A 21,033-nucleotide genomic window follows, 5' to 3' on the forward strand; every position below is an offset into this window, starting at 1 on the left:
TTAAATTCTTTAAATGTTCATTTATGAAACCATTCACTTTTACAGTTTTCTCTATCAACAAAAAATACACATTGATACATGTAGAAAGACGTAATATTAATGATAAGCATAATGACAAAAATAGGTAATTACTTCAGTATCTAACCTATTCAATTGATTCAAATGAGTTACTGTAGGCTTCATCTTTACAGACAATGCAGTAAATAACACAAAAGACTAGATTGTGTTGAGAGGGATCAGGAAGACAGGACCCAAAAAAATTCTGTTTAAACAAATCAGAAAGCAATCAACACAGCTAAATCATAGTAAAAGAACAAGGTACAGAAGATGGGGAGGAGAATGGGGATGTGGGTGCTTTCAGGATTAGATGTGGGGAGAGACATAAGAGAGGGACATATGGTCAGGAGAATGAATGGAAATCTTTAGCTGTCAGGGATAGAAGTGGGAGGCTTCTACAGGATGCACCAGAGATCTGGGATAAAGGGGGCTCCCAGGGATCTATGTGGGTGACCACAGTTTAGACTCAAATCACTGAGGATACTGAACTTGTACAGGCCACGTCCTGTAGCCAGGAAGGAACCCCAGTGGAGCTATAGGGACACCAACCACTCACAAAATATTTGTCCCAAAACTTTTCCTGTCTACAAGAAACACAGAGACAGGGATAGGGCAGAGACTGAGAAAATGGCCAAGTAATAACTGGCCAAACTTGAGACCCATTCCATGGGCAAGCACCAATCCCTGACACTACTTTGATGCTTTGTTATATTTGCGCACAGGATCCTAGCACAACTGTCTTCTGAGAGGCTCCACCTAGCACCTGACTGAGACAGATGCAGAGACCCACAACCAAACATTGAATTGAGCTCAGGTACTCTTGTGGAAGAGTTGGGGGAAGGAGTGAGGGTCCCAAAGGGGATAAGAACTTTATAGAAAGACCAAAATTGTAACAATAACCTAGACACTTGGAGGCTTTCAGAAACTGAACCATGAACCAAAGAGCTTACAGGGGCTGGAGCAAATGCAGCAGGTATGCAGCTTGATCTTGATGTGGTTCCCCCAACAACAGGAGCGGGGTCTGAGGGATATCCTTAAGGCTGTTCTTGGTCTGTGGAATGTATCTCCATATCTGGGCTGCTTGTTTGGCCTTAGTGCAAGCGGATGTACATAGCTCTGACTAGTTGATATGACAGCGTGGAGGTATAGCAGGGAGGCTTCCACCCTCTCAGAGAAGAATGGGAGATAATACATGAGGCAGGGACTGGGAGGGGAGACAGAAGGGTGGGAGGAATTTGGAGGGAGGAAAGAAAGGGGTAAATTTTAGAATTACATTATAATCTCTGAAGTTACAAAGGAATAAGGGGGGTGGGGGTACTAAGATCGATGTCCGTAGCCTGTGCTGCCTCCAAAGGCCTAAATGACGTATGTGGTCTGAGCTGCCATCTAAGACCATGTAGATATCTGTGGTCCATCATGAAACTAAAGCTAGAATGATGTCCATGAGCAGGGCTGCTGCCTGGGGCCATATTGGTATCCGTGGTTTTTGTTACCCTGGAAGCCATGCTGACATCTTTCGCAAGTGTTGCCACTGATCATTGTGATGATATCTTTATCCACTGCTGTTGCAATGTAACGCTGTGCTGATGTCCGAGGTCTGTACTGCTACCAGAGACCATGCTGAGTTCCATAGCAGATGATATCACCAGAAACCGTGTGGAAGTCCATGATCTGTGCTCCTGATGAGTGTAATTAGCAAGGAGGCACTTTTTGTCGTGATATCGATCACTGCAAACTCACAGTGAAGAAAGGGACATAAGAGACTTCTGTGACAACTCCTACTGTCCAAACTCCAAAACTTTTATAGCATGGACAGAAAGCCATTGAAGGGAACTCTTTTAAAATGTGGTAAGAATGGCTTTCCACAGTAGCCTCTGTCATAGGTGTAGGTGGGAAAAGATTCAAGTATTCTTTAAGGGCTGGCCATTCCGAGTTTGACCATGCTCCAGTTAATATATTGGCAAATTTATCTATCTATCTATCTATCTATCTATCTATCTATCTATCTATCTATCTATCTATGTGATTTTTCTTCTCCTTCCTTTCTCTTCTTTATTCTTTCTTTCTTTCTTTCTTTCTTTCTTTCTTTCTTTCTTTCTTTCTTTCCTTCTTCCTCCTTTGCTCCCTTCCTTGCTTGCTTCCTTTCTTTCTCCTCCTGCTTCTTCTCTTCTTGTTCACTTTCCTCTGTTTCTCCTCTTTATTCTCCCCCTTCTTATCCTCCTTTTCTTTCTCCTATTTCCTTCTTATTTTTTGCAGGAATGTCACAAGGATAAGTGTGCAAATCTGAAAAGATTTTGGCTCGAGTCTAATCAAGATGCATGATGTGAAGTTCTGAAAGAGTTTATAAAAATATTACATTGGAAAAAATATAAACTCTATCTTTTAAAAGTTTATAAAGATGATAATAGGTAAAGACTGTAAAATGTGAAGCAGGCTGTAGGTGAGAAATTTATTTTTAGAGCTATTAAAGGAATCAAAGGGTGAATATCTTATAAAGGAAAGAGTGAGAAACTAAACCCAGCATCTTTGTGCAGTAGTTTTCCTTTTACTCAACATTAGAAATTAAAATTAACACCTACCAATTTCTTTTAAAAATAAGCTCTTTAATATATGACTTTAATCTTTGAGTTAGTCTTTTATAGAGTACATTGTGTTCAAGTAATAGATATATACAGTATGTAATAATCAAACATTTGCAATTTTATATAAAGAAATTTGCTGATTCCTAAGTCGAAACTTCTCAGGTGAGAGGTGAAAGTTTTCTGATATAAATAAATTTCTGGAAAATTAAAAGTTAAGTGGAAAATTTGGCAGTTTGAAAATAATGGTATATGCAAAAAATGGGCAATCAGCATTTAACAAAGGAAAGAGATGAAGTAAATAATTCCCACAGAGAATATCTTTGTCAGAAGGTCAACCTCTAGGCCAAAGGGAATAGAGAAGAATCAGATATTCTCTCACAGTGTTGAAAATAGAATATGAATAATTCTAATGCCTGATGGGGTCAAAGGAATTTGCATAAGTTCCTACTCTTTAAGAAGAATATTGAATTTTTCTTAGTGAATTAGTATTGCTACATTAGATATTTTCTGATAATTATTCTCTAAACACCCATGTAATTGAAATTATTCCAAGAATAGTGTGGTGGTTTAAATGAGAATTGTTCCTCATACACATACAGTTGTTCATATTTGAGTACTTGATCTCCAGTTAGTGATATTGTTTGGGGGTGTGTAAAGAACCTATAGGAAGTGGATCCTTGCTAGAAGATATATGTCACAATGTGTTGGCTTTCAGTCTCACTCATTAATACCTTCCCAATTGCTCTCTGCTTCTTGCTTTATGACTGATGTTGTAAACTCTCAGCTTCCAGTTTTTGAAACCATTTCTGCCACATAAAGCTGTGTTACCCTGCCATCATGGACACTTGAATTCCTCTTGAATCATAAGCCCCAAATTAACTCTTCTTTCTATGAATTGATTTTGTGATAATGTTTTATCATAGTAATATAATAGTAACCCTTAAAGAAATTACAGAAAATGTGAAGGAAAAGTACCTTTTCACAAGGGCCAAAATATTCTTGAAATTTTAATGATCAGACCTGGCTTAAATAGCTGTACTTGATAAAACTAAGTATGCCCTGGAGTTACAGTGTAAAAACATCATGGAAATGGCACAGTGGAATTTCTGTTGTGCTTCACCTAGAGTGGTACAACATTATGTCTGCATTACTCTTGGAACAACAGCAAGCAATAATCAGAGAAATCAATGCTACTTTCTGTTGTTATTAATATGATTATAAACTTCATAGTATCTAGAATTGTCTAGATGAAAAATCTGTGGACATCTCTTTGAGGTCACATTAAGGGTTGAGTTACCTAAAGTGAAAGAAAAATGAAAACTGAATGTGAATGTGGCCAGAACCATACCACAGGCTTTGATTCTGCACTAAATGTAAAAAGAAAGCAAGGTGAACATCAGCAATCATCTCTATTAGAGTCTGGAGCAAAGATGCAATGTGACTACCAGTCTCACCCTCCAGTTATCACCATTTCCCCATTATGATGTACTGCTTCCTCAGGCTGTGAGCCCAAATAAACCCTTCTTTTCTTGAGCTACTTCTGTCAATTATTTTGTCCCAGTGGAAGATGAAGGGAGGAGAATTAAAGTTGGAATGCAGTCAGAGCTCCATAGGAAGTTCTTGTCACAATTAACTCATCAGAGAAACAAGCAAACACAAGTGAATAGGGAGGAAAATGAGAGGTAGGGAACTTGAAGAGTCATATAGGATGACTTCTTCAAGTTCATAGGCACTTAGACTTCCCAGAGAAAGTGATTTCTCTTGTCCCTAAAATTAGAGAATGCAAAGCAGTTCTTAGAATTCCAATACACTGTAACACACACATATTTGAGCACACTCAAACACAGGCATTTGTACATGCACACAGATAAGCACATTTATATACATACATGAACACATAAACACTTGTTTTGTTTTATATTTTTGGAGCATGTAAGTTCAGCATAAAGTAAACAATTTAAAACTCATGTTGATTTTTATCATCTGTTCATTCTTTTTGTGGAAACCCCAGCTTCACTTTGGCATCTTAATGTACTGGCTTAGATTCTTACTAATAGCCACACATTTTTTTTTTAAAGTTTAACTTAACATTATTAACTTAATAAGAACATTGAACTCATGACTATGACATGAAGTATGTTAAATTACTGGACTCTATTTCCAAAGAATTTTTTTTCAGTATTAGTACGTATTTTATGATGAAAATTATTTTGTAAGTGATTGATAAAATGTGTAATTATATCAGCATAATGTAATTATAAATCTCAGTAGTGAGACAAATTTATTCATCAAATTGCTAGTACATTGGCATCAGAGAAAATTATAAGTTGAATTTTAAAGAGTTGAGCAACTCTGTAGAGTAGATTTTCCTGTCCAGAAAAAGTTGCCTGTGTCTGCTGTGGACAACTTTTCTTCACAAATCACCCCAAATGCTACAAATACCCTATATGTCATTCAGCATAGACAATGTTAGATAATTAATTCATCTCATGGACTAGCTAAGCTTTTAGTCTCCTGGTCAGGATCTGGACATAACATTTCCCCATTATTTTCCTCCCTTTTCCCTAGTAGTACCTCTTACTATCATGTCAAGTTTTGAAGGAATGCCATTTTCAAAACAAGATATTATGCTTTTATAAATGGAAACTCTTCACATATCATATTCAGTTAAGTGGCATCTGTGCATAGAATAGTTGATAAATAGATTATTTTCAAACAAAACATTAATTCACAAGTTTGTTACTTGGGATATTTGACATTTAACTACAAGTTGTTCTGAGTTGAAAGATATTTTTTGATTGGATGTTTCCTTCACTTGAGTCAATTTTTATTCTGGTACTATGATAGATTATAACAACAACAACAACAACAACAACTTGTGTGTTTGAGAGCATTTTGTTTTCTTACTTCAAATTTTAAAAGAATAGATTCCATCGACATGGGAAAGGTGTGGGAACAAACATGGAAGGTATGGAGTGGCAGCAGGAGCAGGAAGCTGCTGGTCATTTTGTCACTGGGAGAAAGAAAATGCAGAGAATGTGGTTAGGCAATAAAACTTCAAGTCCCATCCTTTCCTTATTCTCAGTGAAGTATTTCTTTCAACTAGGCTGTACATTGTATTGGCTTCATAACTTTCCAAAACAGTACCACCAGCTTGAGATCAAATATTAAAGACATGCTCTAAGGAGGGCATTGCCTGTTCAAACCACATTGTCATCTTAGGTATAAATATTTTCATCTATAAACAGAGGCAGTTTATCCAGTTATTTAATAATTCCTCCAAGATTTTGATGACTCTTATAGCTCTCTAAAAGTTTCTACTTTCATTTATGATTTTAAAAGGACCTTAGGACTGAAGAACCTCTCAGATATTTTCCTCTTTGCTTATAATTTCCTGACATCAGGCAACATTATTTTACATTGGAGTAAAAGAACTTTGTCCATATGCATGTAGTTCATTTCATGTAGCACACATCCAATGAACATTTAGGTGGTCCATATGTTTTTAAGACTCAGTGTATCAAAGAAAAAAGTCACAGTATTTTTCTTCACACATGACTATTTAATTCTTACTGACTTAAATATGAACAATTAATTCACCTCATAAAATACCTTTTAGATTTTTATCAGGATGCCAATAAAGTACTGGGGAACTGGAAAGACTATTTACTAAGTGTTTTGCTCTGTGACTTCATAAATTTGTCTCTGGCAGAAGTTATTTCCTCTGAGGAATCTGACATTTAATCTGAGCCCTGAAGGATGAGTAAATATTAACTAGGTGAAGGAGAGGACCAGAAAGATGCCAGTTCTGGCATCCTGTGAAGCAGGTGTGACACGAAACCAATTATGGAATGCCAGACAAAATGTAAAGTGGATGTCCCTATAGAGTTAAGCATAAGGGAATAAGGACCACTGGGTGAACCACGGGAAAAGAGCTCATCAACACTCAATAGACTCCACCAAGAAAATTTATTTTCATAACTATCCTCTACTGTGCGTTTGCCATCACAAGGATGTTCATCTTTGTTTCTACATGAGTATTTAATTCTTTTAACACTCTAAACTATTCGCAGTTATTGTCACTATTTTTAGTCAGAAACTAATTTATCTAATGATGTGTAAGTTTGCATGTTGTATAAATAATGGTGCTAGAATTTAAAATGTAAGTGGTCAAATTAGATTATGTGCTTTCTATCCAGAGGCACCACAACTTTGCCACTACCTTCACAGTTAACAGCACCACTTCTTCCCCCAGTTAAAATTGTGTCTAATTAAAAAAAAAGACAAAGAAAACAATTTTTCAGCATTTACCTCCTTGCATAATAGGTTAGTTTTTTATTTCACACACTAATGTGGCTTTCTACCTTTTTATACTGCAATCACATTCATAGTCTTATTACTTATCTCTGAACATCTCCATCTCCAGCTTGAATCACTGTTTCTAAAAACAAGACCAATGAAGTCATATCATGAACAAATATTGTAATCTGCTTATGATTATGGCTAAAGTAAAAATCTATATTCTGCACTCCTGAAAGTTCTTTGTGACTAGTTCACTGATTCTGGTGACAGTCTAAATTCCTTCCAATCTCATGTTCATGTACTAAGATCCAGGCATGTGGGTATCCACATAGTCCAGATGTCTCAATTTTCTCTGAAGTGTTTGACTCATATCCTTACCTTCCCAGGTCTCCGAAGGTATAAATACTCTTTTGGTCTCAATATTTAGTATGTTTCTCAAAGAACATTGTGCTCTTTTCTTACAGATATTTAAGGTCCTTGTTTGCTTCCTATCACAAGTACAAAATTTTATTCTTATTTTATCCTAAAACCATAGTTAGTAAGTATAAACATTATAAATACTGAACAATCATTGTGTGATTGGCTATGGAGTGACTTGTTTTTTTTCTTGGCTCATCTCCAGAAGATAGGCATTATATATAACCTTTGCTCAATATTTAGGTATTACCATATTTGCTCAAGAGTTTACCCTTCAATTCTATAGGCTATAATTATTGTGCCTAACCTATATTTAAGAACAGTCAAATATCATCTTTCAAAATACACAGTTTTTAATCCCTTACAACACTTGCCTCATTGTTGGATCAGTCAGGCAATTATTACACAGAATGGAAAAAAAAAACTTGAATGACAGAGAACACTATCAAGTCCTCAAAAATGAGTGTTTCATGCCTTACCATGGTTTCCCATTGAATGTTAAAATCATACTATAAACTGCAGAAATATATTAGGATGGAAGGTAAGAAGTAAAAATGAAGAGGTACTTTAGGTTAGCAATTGCAAACGTGACTCTTCAGGATTTTGAAAACAAAACAGGAAATTTAAAGATATCTAAAGTGATATTGTACAACCAATAGGTTGGAATACTCAACTGACAATTAACTTCAAATGTAGTATTTAAAGCTAAACTTAGAATGTGGTTTTCAAGAAAAAAATATATGTGAAAAAAATTCCCTTTTTTTAGAGCTAAAAGGTACACTTTGATGAACAGCAGGAAGGTGTGCTCTGAAAGAAGTTTCCTACTAATACCTTGTACCACTTATTGCCAGTTGCTAACCTTGACATCAGGTCAAACTATGAGCAACTCTCCTGATAGGATACATAGATTTATTGACAGAATTATGACACCACAGAAGCTGTTCAATTAGTGTTAGTCATTAACTAGGCAGGGAATATATGGAAAGTGGCACTTTATTCAATTATACTTATAAAGATGTATCACTGCAGGTAAGGAGTAATAGGAACACTTGTGTGTAATAGCACTTGAGTGAAATGCTGAGAGATGCTGTTCTGCTTCTCACATAATGAAGCCCAGAATTTCACAGCTAACTCAGTCTTTAGTTCTGAGCATTACAGTCATACCCTATGTGTTCCTGGATTCTTGAATTAACTGCAAGACATTGAGTTTGTCAGTATTTTAGAAAGTCATGGGAGCCACTAGAAGAATATCACAATGGTTAAGAATGCTGGGTGTTTTACAAGAGATCCCAGATTCAGTTCACAATACTCACATGGCAACTCACAATCATCTGTAACTCCCATTACAGGGAGTCTATCTAATGACCTTTTCTGGCATCAATGGGCACCAAACACACACTTGGTATACAGACAATTATATAAGACAGCAAGGTTTCTTTTAGCACTGAGTCAAATCTGTTTCCAATATCAGTTGAGTATTTACATGGTGACCTGGTGGTTTGAACTCTGAAAGGAAAATTCGTTCAGATTTGAGGAATTTAGCAATTACTAATTTTGCTGCATAGTGAGCCAAGGGTATTACACAGTTAAATATAAAAATATTTCACATGCTAAAAGCTAAAAGCTCATTCTCTTTTCTCATTTATAAGTAGGTATTAAGAAGAGATGCTACCTAAAATTAATAGCCTAAAGTTTTGTAGATAGAGTAAATGATATCATTGATTATAATCATGCTGCAGAAAGAGGAACCATGGATATTAAGCATTCCTAAAGTTTGGCATGTGGAATCTGAACTATATTAAATAGTAGAGATGCATACAGCCAGATTAATAGGTCATTAAATACAGGACTACTACATCTCATGAACTAAGGGTATGGTGATCTAAGGCAATCAAAGTTTATGAATTGTGCCTCTGAAAGATCTGAGAATTCAATGGAGGACAGAAGCATTTGAATCCCTTAGAGTCCTGTCTTGAGCACGATCTTCCATTTCCAACAGGAGGCTATCCCACAGAACTATATAACTATTCTATGTCAGAACTCACACGGCGCAGAAAGAAATATGAGATTGTCAAACTTCACAAGGAGCAGAAAAAAGGCAAGATTAGAGAGAATACACAGTAATATTTGTTTACTTTTCACAGTTGAGAACTTGGTCATATTGTTACAGAGAACTACAAAGCCCATCTTTGTCATATAGAAAAGCAAGAATTTTTTATGGTCAGTAGACAGATTCTACAGGAGTAGTGTAGCTTATGATATGTTGATGACAGCCTGCAGTATAATTTCTGATTCAAAAAAGAACATGTCTTTGGGAAACTCTATGTTCTGTAAAATCATACACTGAGTGTAATATATGACTAAATAACCAGATCCCTTGAAGTTACACCAAGTTGTTATTACATTGTTGCCTTCCATTCTTAAAAGTTTAAGATAAGGTCACAAATTAGATGGTCTTTTCTTTTAGGTTGACAAATATGTGATAAAAATACCTGATCAAGCAACTTGAATGGAAAGGAATTACTTTATCTTTTATTTCAAGACCTTAGTCCATCATTGAGGGAAACCAGGGCAGGAAGTCAAGGTAGGTACCCGGAGCAAGGAACAATGAAGTAAAGCTGCTGGCTGCCTTGCATTTTTTTTTTTCTGCTCAGAAGAAGCTAGCTTCCACATATAATCCAGGATAACCTGCCTAGAAATGGTGTTGCCCACCGTGGAATAATTCTTCCTTCCCCTATTAATTATCAATATAATATTCTATGTACATGCTTACAGCCTACAAGTCAGTATAATTTAGACAATTCCTTAGTTGACATACTCCTCCAAGACAGTTCCAGGCTGTGTCAATCTGACAACTAAAGCAAATTAGGGTACATACATGATACAACTAGTTATGAGAATATATAGTATTGTGAAGCCCACTTAAATCTTATCTTTTAGAAAATATGTGTTGAAAAAAAAAAAAAAAAACAGCCGAGATTCCACAAAGAGTACCTAATGCTATTGTCAGTCTTTCTTCTTGAAACACAGGTTCTAGATTCATTTTTCATGTGTGAATTCAAAGTATCTTTCATATTTTTATCCTGGGTAGCTGTTTAATATTTCAAACTAATAATGTAACTGTTACCTTAAAGATTTAAGTGTATAAAATATTATTTAGTTATGTTTATTTTTATCTTTATTAAGGGTTTATTAAATACTGGAACAGTTAGTCTGTAAGTTTTTCTTTCTTTCAAGAACAGCAAACTATAACCTGTGGATCAGTAAAAATACTCTATGGGCACTTCTGTGATTAACCAAATGGTAACAAAGGGGTCACATGTAAACAGTTCTAAGGTTTATTAATTTTATGGTCCTGGCATTAATTAGATTTGCTTAATTTAACTACTGGGTTACAGTTGCCAGTGACTCATGTAAGCATCTCAAAGTGTTATTGGACAACGCTTTGAACCATAGGATATTACACTTGGAATTTGAGAAACTGCTGAAATCATTGTATGGTCTTTTTTGTTTTTCAAAAAGATGAAGAAAGTAACAAATATGATAGTGTTGTTTCAAATTTCTATCATAGACAGGCCAGAACATAATTTTAAATGTAATCAGTCATATTGCTGAAGACCACACTACTATTGAAGATTCAATAAACTGAGAGGCATGAGTTATTTCCCAAACATTAATTTCAATCAGCATTCTTAAAAAGTTTTCAGTCATAATCCATATACACAATGAAGATAACCTGAGGTAACCCTGAGGTAACTTGATTTAAACCTTTTTTGGTCCTTTCTAAAACTATTATCTCCTTCTCAGCCCATTGAAATATTTATTCTGTTTTATGGAGTGAACTATTGCCCAATTATAGATTCTAAAATAAAGCCAATTAAGATCTTTAAACTAAATTGTTATAATTCCATCCTTTGACAACAGTAATCACATTTCCCAGTATGGCAAAGCTTATTCTATCACTTGCTCTCTTTGTGACATACCATCTGGTAGTAAAAGACTGAGGACCTTTGCAAATTTTCTGTGTCTGAGAACTACTATAAAAAGACTTCTAGTAACTGTGAATAGCCATGTTCATGGCCATTTACAGAGAGATTATCTGCATACAGTTCTTACTAAGATATATTTTATTTATTGTGATATGTCTCTGTATATGTGCACATGAGTGCAGGTGCCGGGTGAGTGATAGTGACAGATCTCCTGTCCTGGAGTTACAGGAACTACTCAGTGGAGATTCTGATAACTAAACTCTCATCCTCAAGAACAGAAACACTACTTGTTGAGGCAAGATCCCTTTATCAGCCAACTGTATTTGTACAAGCTATTAAAATATTTAAGCTGTATGTAAGTTTCTGCACTCTTGACTGTTAGATGGAGCTTTCCAAAACCTTAATATATCAGTTACAGTAACATCATAGCACAACTACCATCTTTTAAAAATTTCCTTCTGTCTTAAATTTAGCTTAGTTGATGTATGCTCTTGATAATCTTTATGCAATTTTAGAAGCCATTTGTCGAGATGCTAGATATTAAAGTGGTTGGTTAGGATAATGGGCCTTATTTGAACAAAACAGGTAAACAATAAAGAATAGGAAAAAAAGATATTGATTCTTAAATGGTTAATTAATTGCATTCTTCAACTGAAACAAAGTGAAACACTGAGACTCACAGAGGAGGGAAAGGGCATCATTCTATCCTCATGGGCTATGAAAATGAAGGCACTTGTCCTGTGGAGATTTTGAATGGCACATGCAAGAAAAGAAGAGGAGACAGAGTGTAAAACACCAAACTGTAGGGGAAAGTGAAGACAAGTAGCTTAGTTAGGTTTGCCTTGTCCCTGTCCTAATATGAAGCACCCAACACAAGGTGTGTCAAGTCAAATTATATCAGGGAGTGTGGAACACTAAAGATACCTTCAAAAAGAAGTTCAAAGACTACAAATACAAACATGTTTTGTAGTGCTGTGTGTACTGTACTGGTGTTTGGCAGCTCTTTTTTTATTTTATTTTTTTACCCTTGAGAATGATCTCTTTTTTTTCTTTCTCTATTTCTTTTTAAGTTTTAAATTTTTTCCCAATCTGCTTTTATGTCATTGTAATTACTTGCAAGTATTAATGTCAGTTCTAGGTTGAGGAACTAGCAATACAATAGATACAAATAGTCAAGGAACAAGGAAGACAATAAACACAAATAGTCAAAGAACAAACAAGGCAATAAAGAAAGCCTCATGGTCACTCCTGTGATCACTGTTTCTTTTACTTTTCTTTTTTTATCATTTATTTATTTATTTATTTATTTATTTATTTATTTATTTATTTATTTGGTTTTTCAAGACAGGGTTTCTCTATGTAGCCCTGGCTGTCCTGGAACTCACTCTGTAGACCAGGCTGGCCTCGGACTCAGAAATCCACCTGCCTCTGCCTCCCAAGTGCTGGGATTAAAGGCGTGCGCCACCACTGCCCAGCGTGATCACTGTTTCTAAGGGCTTATCAGGATGACCAAAATATCTGAGCCTACTTGCTGTTGTAGCCAAAAGTCATTTTCATGCCTGAAGCCTATTTCTTTGTTCTAGCCTACGTATTAGATTCCTGCCTGAAATTAATTCTTTGTTCTAGCCTAATGTCAGATTCCTGCATGGAGTTGGTTTCCTTGTCCTTGCCCAATGTCAGATTCCTTTTATAAAACCATCATGCACTCAATCTACATATTTAGTCTTATTTGAAAAAGCAGCTTTACTCCAATGCCACAGCACAGTCTTTCTCATTGTTTGGTAGGACCTGAATGTTACAGAGAATGTGGTACTGTGATCATATTTCTGCATTTCAAAACGGGATCTTCCAGGACATGAGCCTTAAATAAGCACAATCATCTCAGAAGATCCAAATAGACTTCCAGAGCTCTTTCTATGCTTGTTTATTATTCAGAGACAACAGCTGCCTAAGAGAATAAAGTATCTACAAATAGCATAATTAGTTTCATCTGGCAGAGTAAACGCAGAGCTACTCTAATGTTTATGAAGTGAGAAAAATATGTCCCAGAAACATTTATTTACTATTCTAGAGATCAAGAACATGTCTTCTTTATATTCTATCATCTGTCTATATAAGTATGTATGTATGTGTGTACGCATGCATGCATCTATCTATTTATCTATCTATCTACCTAGCTATCTATCATCTATCAACTTATCTATTGATCATCATTTATCTATATACCTATCTAATTAACTGTCTATTGTCTTTCTATCATCTATATCTCTCTCCCTTTATTCCTGCTTGCTATCATCTATATCTATTTATATCTCTATCTATCTCTCTATCTCTCTGTCTGTCTGTCTATCAAATTTAATCTTTTGCCTGACACATTGAATTAGCCACAATAACATTCAGAACCGTAAATCAATCCTGACCTTAAATAAACACTAGCACTAATTTAGCATCCTGATGATCACAATACATACAGAGCCATACACATCCAGAGGCCACACAGGACCTGACTAAAATCAAGGTGCTTACTTGCTTTGGTCAAAATTGCCAATGACTGTCATTAAGAGTATCAAGGTCTTTATAATCTTACTCCATGGGAGTTTTTATGCTGTTGAAGAATTAAAAGACTGTCTCATCTTTTTTTTCAGTACATAGTCAATAAACAACAATTATTCCTTGTGAAGCTAACATTGGTTAATGGTTACATCTGAAAGATTTGTTATAAAGATGTCATGAGCTAAGGTCACCCTCCACCCCACCCCCTATCTCACAGTGGCCATTGTCATGAGTGATATTAGTCTTTGAAGTAATTTTGGATCCATTGTTCTCATGTTTTAGCAAGTATATAGTAAAGAGAGAGGAAAGGTTCAAAAGCAATTCTGAACAGCTGAGATGGTTAATGCCTTCTACATCAGCTCATGCCTCAGGTACCCGGTTGGTTTTGACTTATATTAGTTACTCTGTCAATATGATAGTAAGATATCTGACAAAAGAATCCAAATTGGTTTATTGCAGCTTACTGATTGAGGGAATGACCTCTATGGCAGAAAAGAAGGGTGGTGAGAGCATGAGACAGATGGTTATTATAGCAGCAGTCAGAGCTAGTGCTGTGTTCAGGAGAAGTTGTCCTATGATTTTTTTTATATTTTCTTTATTTACATTTCAAATGTTATCCCTTTTCTCTTTCCCTCCCTTACTTCTATAAGGACATTTCCTTACCTACCCACTCATGACTCCTGGCCCACAAATTCCCCTACACGGGGGCATCTAGCCTTCACAGAGGAGGCTCTCTTAACAGGACCAACGGCCTCTCCTCCAATTGATGCTAGCCAAGGCCATCCTCTGCTACAAATACAGCTGAAGCCATGGGTCTCTCCATGTATTCTCTTTGATTGGTGGTTTAGTCCCTGGAAGCTCTGGGGGTTCTGTTGGTTGACATTATTATTCCTCCTATGGGTTTGCAAACCCCTTCAACTCCTTCAGTCCTTTCTCTAACTCCTCCACTGAGGACTCCACTGGGGACCCAGTGCTGTATTTGTCAGGCTCTGGTAGAGCCTTCAGGAGACAGATAAACTAGGTTCCTGTCAGCATGCACTTTCTTGGTATCCACAATAGTGTTTGGGTTTGATGACTGTATGGATCTCGAGGTGGGGCAGCCTTTGGATGGCCATTTGTCAGTCTCTGCTCCACACTTTGTCTATGTATTTGCTCCCATGAGTATTTTGTTCCCCTTTCTAAGAAGGACCAAAGCACCTGCACTTTGGTCTTCTTTCTTCTTGAGCTTCATGTGGTCTATGAATTGTATCTTGGATATTCTGAACATTTAAGCTAATATCCACTTATAAGTGAATACATACCATGTGTGTTGTTTGTGTTTGAGTTAACTTACTCAGGATGATATTTTCTAGCCCCATCTGTTTGCCTAAGAATTTCATGAGTTTATTGTTTTTAATAGATGAGTAGTACTCCACTGTGTAAATGTACCACATTTTCTATATCCGTTCCTCTGTTCGAGGAAATCTGGGTTCTTTCCAGCTTCTGGATGTTATATATAAGGCTGCTATGAACATAGTGGAACATGTGTCCTTGTTATATGTTGGAGAATCTTTTAGGTATATGTCCAGGAGTTGTGTAAATCCCGAAATACATACAATTTATATGGATGTGAAACAGATCGAATACTTAGGACTAATTTTGACAGACTATTAAAATATATGTCTAGTATAGAGTACACCTTTCTATTGCTAGGTATATATAGAGAGAAAATGGAAGGCTATGCCTACCCAAAGTTGTTTACAAACAATTGCCTAAAGGAGGTGAGCTTTGAGGAGGGACTGTATTTTCATAGCACTGGAGTCTATGAATAGACAATAGCCTTTTTATACAGACAAATACTACTTCACAGTATATGTAATGTTATTACCAGCATGTGTATCAGCTATATTCTTATCTTAAATAAACCGATGTTGAATTGTATGTTGTAAGATTTCTTTTATGGATATAGTCCAAAAGCACAAAGTAACAAGTAAAATTCATTCATTGCTTTCATAATTAACATTCCTGGGGAGAAAGGGAACCATACAGGCTTTCAGTGTTCATCATCATGTAAGGAAAAATAATTGTTAAAAGTAGAGACAATCTCTAGGATATTTTTTAATCAAAACCAATTTGTTACAGGAGGGAATGGCTTCAAGAGTAATAAAATGTGGTGATATATAATAGAAAATGTGGTTAGCCTCCATCATATTTTATTCTGAGTTTTTATTTTTTAATTATGATAACTTTTCCAATTTTTCCATTTTTGTTACTGGATGAATGGGAATTTGGAATAAAATATTTCAAAATACTATTAAGTAGTTACAGTTATAACCTTCAAGGGCAGGAGTTTTAACTATCCTTAAATGATAGTTTCTTGTAATAAGATAAGCTATTAAGAGCAATTCATTATTATAGTAGTGTGTGTTTTTTAACGCATGACTACCAAAGTGAATACATGCTATGTTAAAACATAGTAGATTCTTTTTTTATTTTTTTTTGCAAATTGAAAATAAATTATTTATATAATATATCTGATTGTGTTTTTTCTTTCTCACCTTGTTTTCCAACCAAATACACACCTCTCCTTTTTCTCTCATTAGAAAACAGACATATAGAAAATAATTGTATAAAATAGAAAACAATACCTTTAGAAAAGAGTGTTAAGGAGAGTTGTACATATGAAACCCAGTGGATGAGACAAGACACACAAGACTTGTATAAGCTCAAACACTCACAACCCTAACATGGAGGAAGAAGGTAGTTGAGAAATTGAACCCCTGCCTCAGGAAATACCCCAAAGGGATAGCTGCCAGAAAAGAAAAACTCCACTTTAAGAGAATAGAAACTGAGAGGTCTAACACATTGCAATGGATGGTGACACATCAAAAATATATGGTGATCACAAATTGTACTTGATGAGCTAAAAACGAAGAGAACTACAAAATTGAGTGGATGGCAAGGGGGAAAAAAAGACCCAGGAAGCTTTTTTTCCTTTTAATATCCTCCATAGGGTAGAATTTGTGGATAGATTTTGTATAAATTTGGTTCTGGTTCTGTCATGAAATATTTTATTTTGTCCACCTATGTTGATGGAAAAATTTGCTGAGTATAATAATTTTCTGAGTCTAGGATGGCATCTCTCTTAAAAACTGTTGTTTTAGAGACTGCAAGACATCTTCCCAACCCTTGCTGTGTTCTAGAGTCTCTGTTGAGAAGTTAGGTGTGATTCTGATAGGTTTGCCTTTATGTTTACTCGGCCTATTTCCTATGTAGTTTCTAATATACTTTTTCTTTTTTTTTTTTTTTTCCTGTACATGAAGTGTTTTGGTCATTATGTGGCAGAAGTATTTTCTTTTCTGGTCCAATCCCTTTGGTGTCCTGTAAGCTTCTAGTGTGTTTACAAGCATCACTTTCTATAAATTAGGGAAATTTTCTTTTTTGATTTTGTTGAAAATCTTTTCTGGGCCTTAGAGTTGAGAATCTTCTCCTTTCTCTATTTCTATTACACTTAGGTTTGTTCTTTTAATAATATCACATATATCTTGGATGTTTTATGTTAAGATCTTTTTAAATGCAACATTTTCTTTGATGAATATACTGTTTTTGTCTATAATATCTTCTATACATAAGATTATCTCTTCTATCTCATATGTTTTGTTGGTGATGCTTCTATCTGTGGTTCCTAATCTCTTTCCTTGGTTTCCCATCTTTAGAATTCCCTCTGTTTGTGTTTTCTTTATTGATTCTATTTCCATTTTCAGATCATGAACAGTTGTATTCATTTCCTTCATATGTTTCATTGCATTTTTCTGTATTTATTTAAGGGGGTTAATTCATTTATTCCTTGAAGGCCTTTATCATTTTTCTGATATTGGATTTAAAGTCATATTTGTGTGCTTTGACTATATGATAGGATATTAAGTTCTTGCTGTAGTAGGATAGCTGAACTCTGCTGGTTTGATCCTGCCCTGGCTCTTGTGGATTGTGTTTTTACACTCGCTTTTAGCAATCAGGTCATCCCTAGTGTCAACTGGATACCTGGATATTCCCAGTGTCACAAGAACTCCTTTGGAAGGCAGAGTACTGGATGGACAATAAAGCTCAGGGGTGAGGCCTCAGCTCACTGCTGCTGGCTGTAGCCCAGGGGGAACTAGATATCAGATTAATGAGGAAGGGTATAACTTTTATATTCCTAAGGCTGGCAGAACACCATGGGAAGACAGATAGAACTACATGGCCCAGACAATGAGGCTCAGGACCCAATTTACTTTTTTTATATAATATGTTCTTTAGCTATCAAACCAAATGTAGTATGATATATATATATATATATATATATATATATATATATATATATATATTTGTGTTTATCTGTTTGAGCCCAAGGCCATAGTCTTGGAAGGTGAGCAACCATCTACTAGTAGTCTGTAGGACTATGGTAGGATGGCTTGGGTTTTGGTAGAAGTGCTGGCTGAAAAATAACCCAGAGACGCAACAGGTGTCCATGCCAGTGAGGGACGGGCATATATTCTGCCACATTCCCAGAATACAGGCTCCTGACACATGGCATAGACCTCCATTTGATCTGCGCCATTCACTCATGTAGGGCAATGCTCCTATCAGCCCCTCCACAGGTTTAACTACAGACTTCAGGCCCTGGAGAGATTTTCATATCAATGAGATACCTAAAGACCAGAGGGCAGAGCCAAGTATGTATTCTTTTCCCAGACCCTCCTCCCCTTTCCCTTCCTATTTAAGTCAGGTCTGCCCTGACCTAAGTGGGGGTACATCTAGATTCAACTACCATTCATCATGAAAATAAAGCCTCTAAAACCCACAAACTTCCACGTGTCTTTTGGGACCTGCCGAGGAGTTCTGCCATGGAGGCCTGCCTCTTCAAGCAAGCTAGCCTAGCAGCTGAGCAAACCTAGTATTCCCTGCAAGGCATGGTCTGGGCTTTCCTCTCCTTCTCTTGCTTCTCTTGGCGTATGGGTCAGTCACACGCCCACACATCAACAGTCTCGGTCCTTTGGTCCTTCGGTCCTTCAGCAGCCTCTCGGTGGTGTCTGAGAGCCCAAAGGCTTGAGACCAGTTGGTGCTTGGCTGCTTTCTGGCCCAGGGATTTCCACCTCAAAAGCCCCTGCCTTCCCCGTACCGCTGTGGAACTTCAGACTGAGTTTGCTCCCTGCCCAGGGGCACACCAGCAGCTTCTCAAAGCCCAGTGACCACCCTGCACTGTGTGGAAAGGACCAGTCAAGAAACCCACGCTTCTGCCTCTTTCTGGAGACGCACCTCCCTGCGACACCCACAAAGAGCAGAAGACGCACAGGGACCCACAACTTAGCCCAACAGAACAAACCCACACCCACGCATGAGCTATCATTCCCCGCAGTAGTCTACTGAGTTATATTTCCAGGTGAGAAATTTGAATTAAGCTCACTGCATACAACTACTAAAAAAAGTAGTAGAGAAAATAGAGGTTTCAAATCCACCAAGGAATGAGTAATAATAGGGTTAAGCCTAGATTTTCAAAATAGAGAGAAAATGAATCATAACCATGTACAATATTTCTCCTTAGGATTCTATCAATTAGTTCTGCTGAAAATGGCAAGATGCAGAAGTAAGTCATAACCATAGAATCATGTGTATGCAGTTCTTCATAATTTATTTTCACCTATATTCAGATTGGGCAAATAAAAATACCTAAGATTATCAGAATAATTCTGTAAGCAGACACTTTATTTACTACAGAGACAAGATGGGACTTCATGAGTACTGAGGATGTGTCAGTCAGAATTTCAATATACCATTACTATCAGCATCTTTATTTTTAAATCGTTAAATGTGCAATGTATTTCTGATAATTAACTGTCAAGGGTATAGACCACTTGTTTTCTTAAAGGTTGAAAAGTAGTATGCACATCTTGACTTGCTAATTTCTTTCAACATATTGCAGATAAAATAGCATTAGTGGAAGTACTTTGCTCCTAAGTGATTATTCCTCTGCTATTTGCCTGTGTAATATAATGTTAAACCCAGACAAGAGTGGTTTTAAGGAACTTTATTATCCTTGAAGGAGTATTTATTAAGTTGCTGGGGTTTTATTGGAATAATGCTGCTTTTTGATCATAAGCTATTAATCTCTGGTTTACTTTTCACTCCTTAAACAGAGACACTTAATTTATCCAACATTTTTTATCCATAAAGCTCAAGTTAATTTTTAGTCCAATAATGATAGTAATATTTTACAATTCAAGTGAAACTTCATTTCTGAGTGCATTTGGAAGGAAATCACTCAGGTTTGGTCCTGAGTAATATGCAAGCACACTTTAGGCTTTTATAGGTATCTGCCTCCTAATTCAGCTACACAGAGTACTGTTCGGTTATATTGGAAATACATATATCATTTAAAATTGAGATCTCGTCCGTCCCTATTTGACTTCCATAATGGGCAAATGCATTCCTTTACTAGTTCTGGACATGTGACAAGATTGGTCAATTTAAGTAACCAGTGCTGGTAATTTTCTACCAGACCATTAGAAGACTTTCTGCTAGTTTGTATTACTCCTTACACACACACACACACACACACACACACACACACACACACACCAATGCAGTGTATAGATGCATTAGGATAGGGAGCGACAACCTGAATTTATGAAGGATTAAAACTGACAGGGATTCTCAAGCCTACAGTGGATACGTCAAATGCTCAAGAGGCAGTGACAATCCTGCTTATCCTAAAATATGATATTTTGCCAATTACTTATAACTATAAAAATCTAGTCTATCTGATATTATGTACTTCCAAGGGCTTTCCACAAAACATTTCTGAAAAGACATAAATATAGATTCCAAAGACACTCCTTCATCTGACAACAACAAATAGACATTCAAGATGCATGGTTACAAAGAAATTATATTTTCTTATGATAATCAGCTGGAGCAGTAGTAGCCTTGGTGTTATTCACTGTGATGAGAAAGGAAGCCTGATAATAGCCTAGGAAGTAGAGTGGTCTATGCAATGTGGAAAATAAGGTTTAAGTGTGACTTGAAAGTCATTTATTAATAGTGTGTGTGTGTGTGTGTGTGTGTGTGTGTGGTGTGCTGGGCATATGTGAGTGATGTATGTGCATGACAATGTGTGC

The sequence above is a fragment of the Arvicanthis niloticus genome, chromosome 4 (genome assembly GCF_011762505.2).
Source record: "Arvicanthis niloticus isolate mArvNil1 chromosome 4, mArvNil1.pat.X, whole genome shotgun sequence".
NCBI classification, from domain to species: Eukaryota; Metazoa; Chordata; class Mammalia; order Rodentia; family Muridae; genus Arvicanthis; species Arvicanthis niloticus.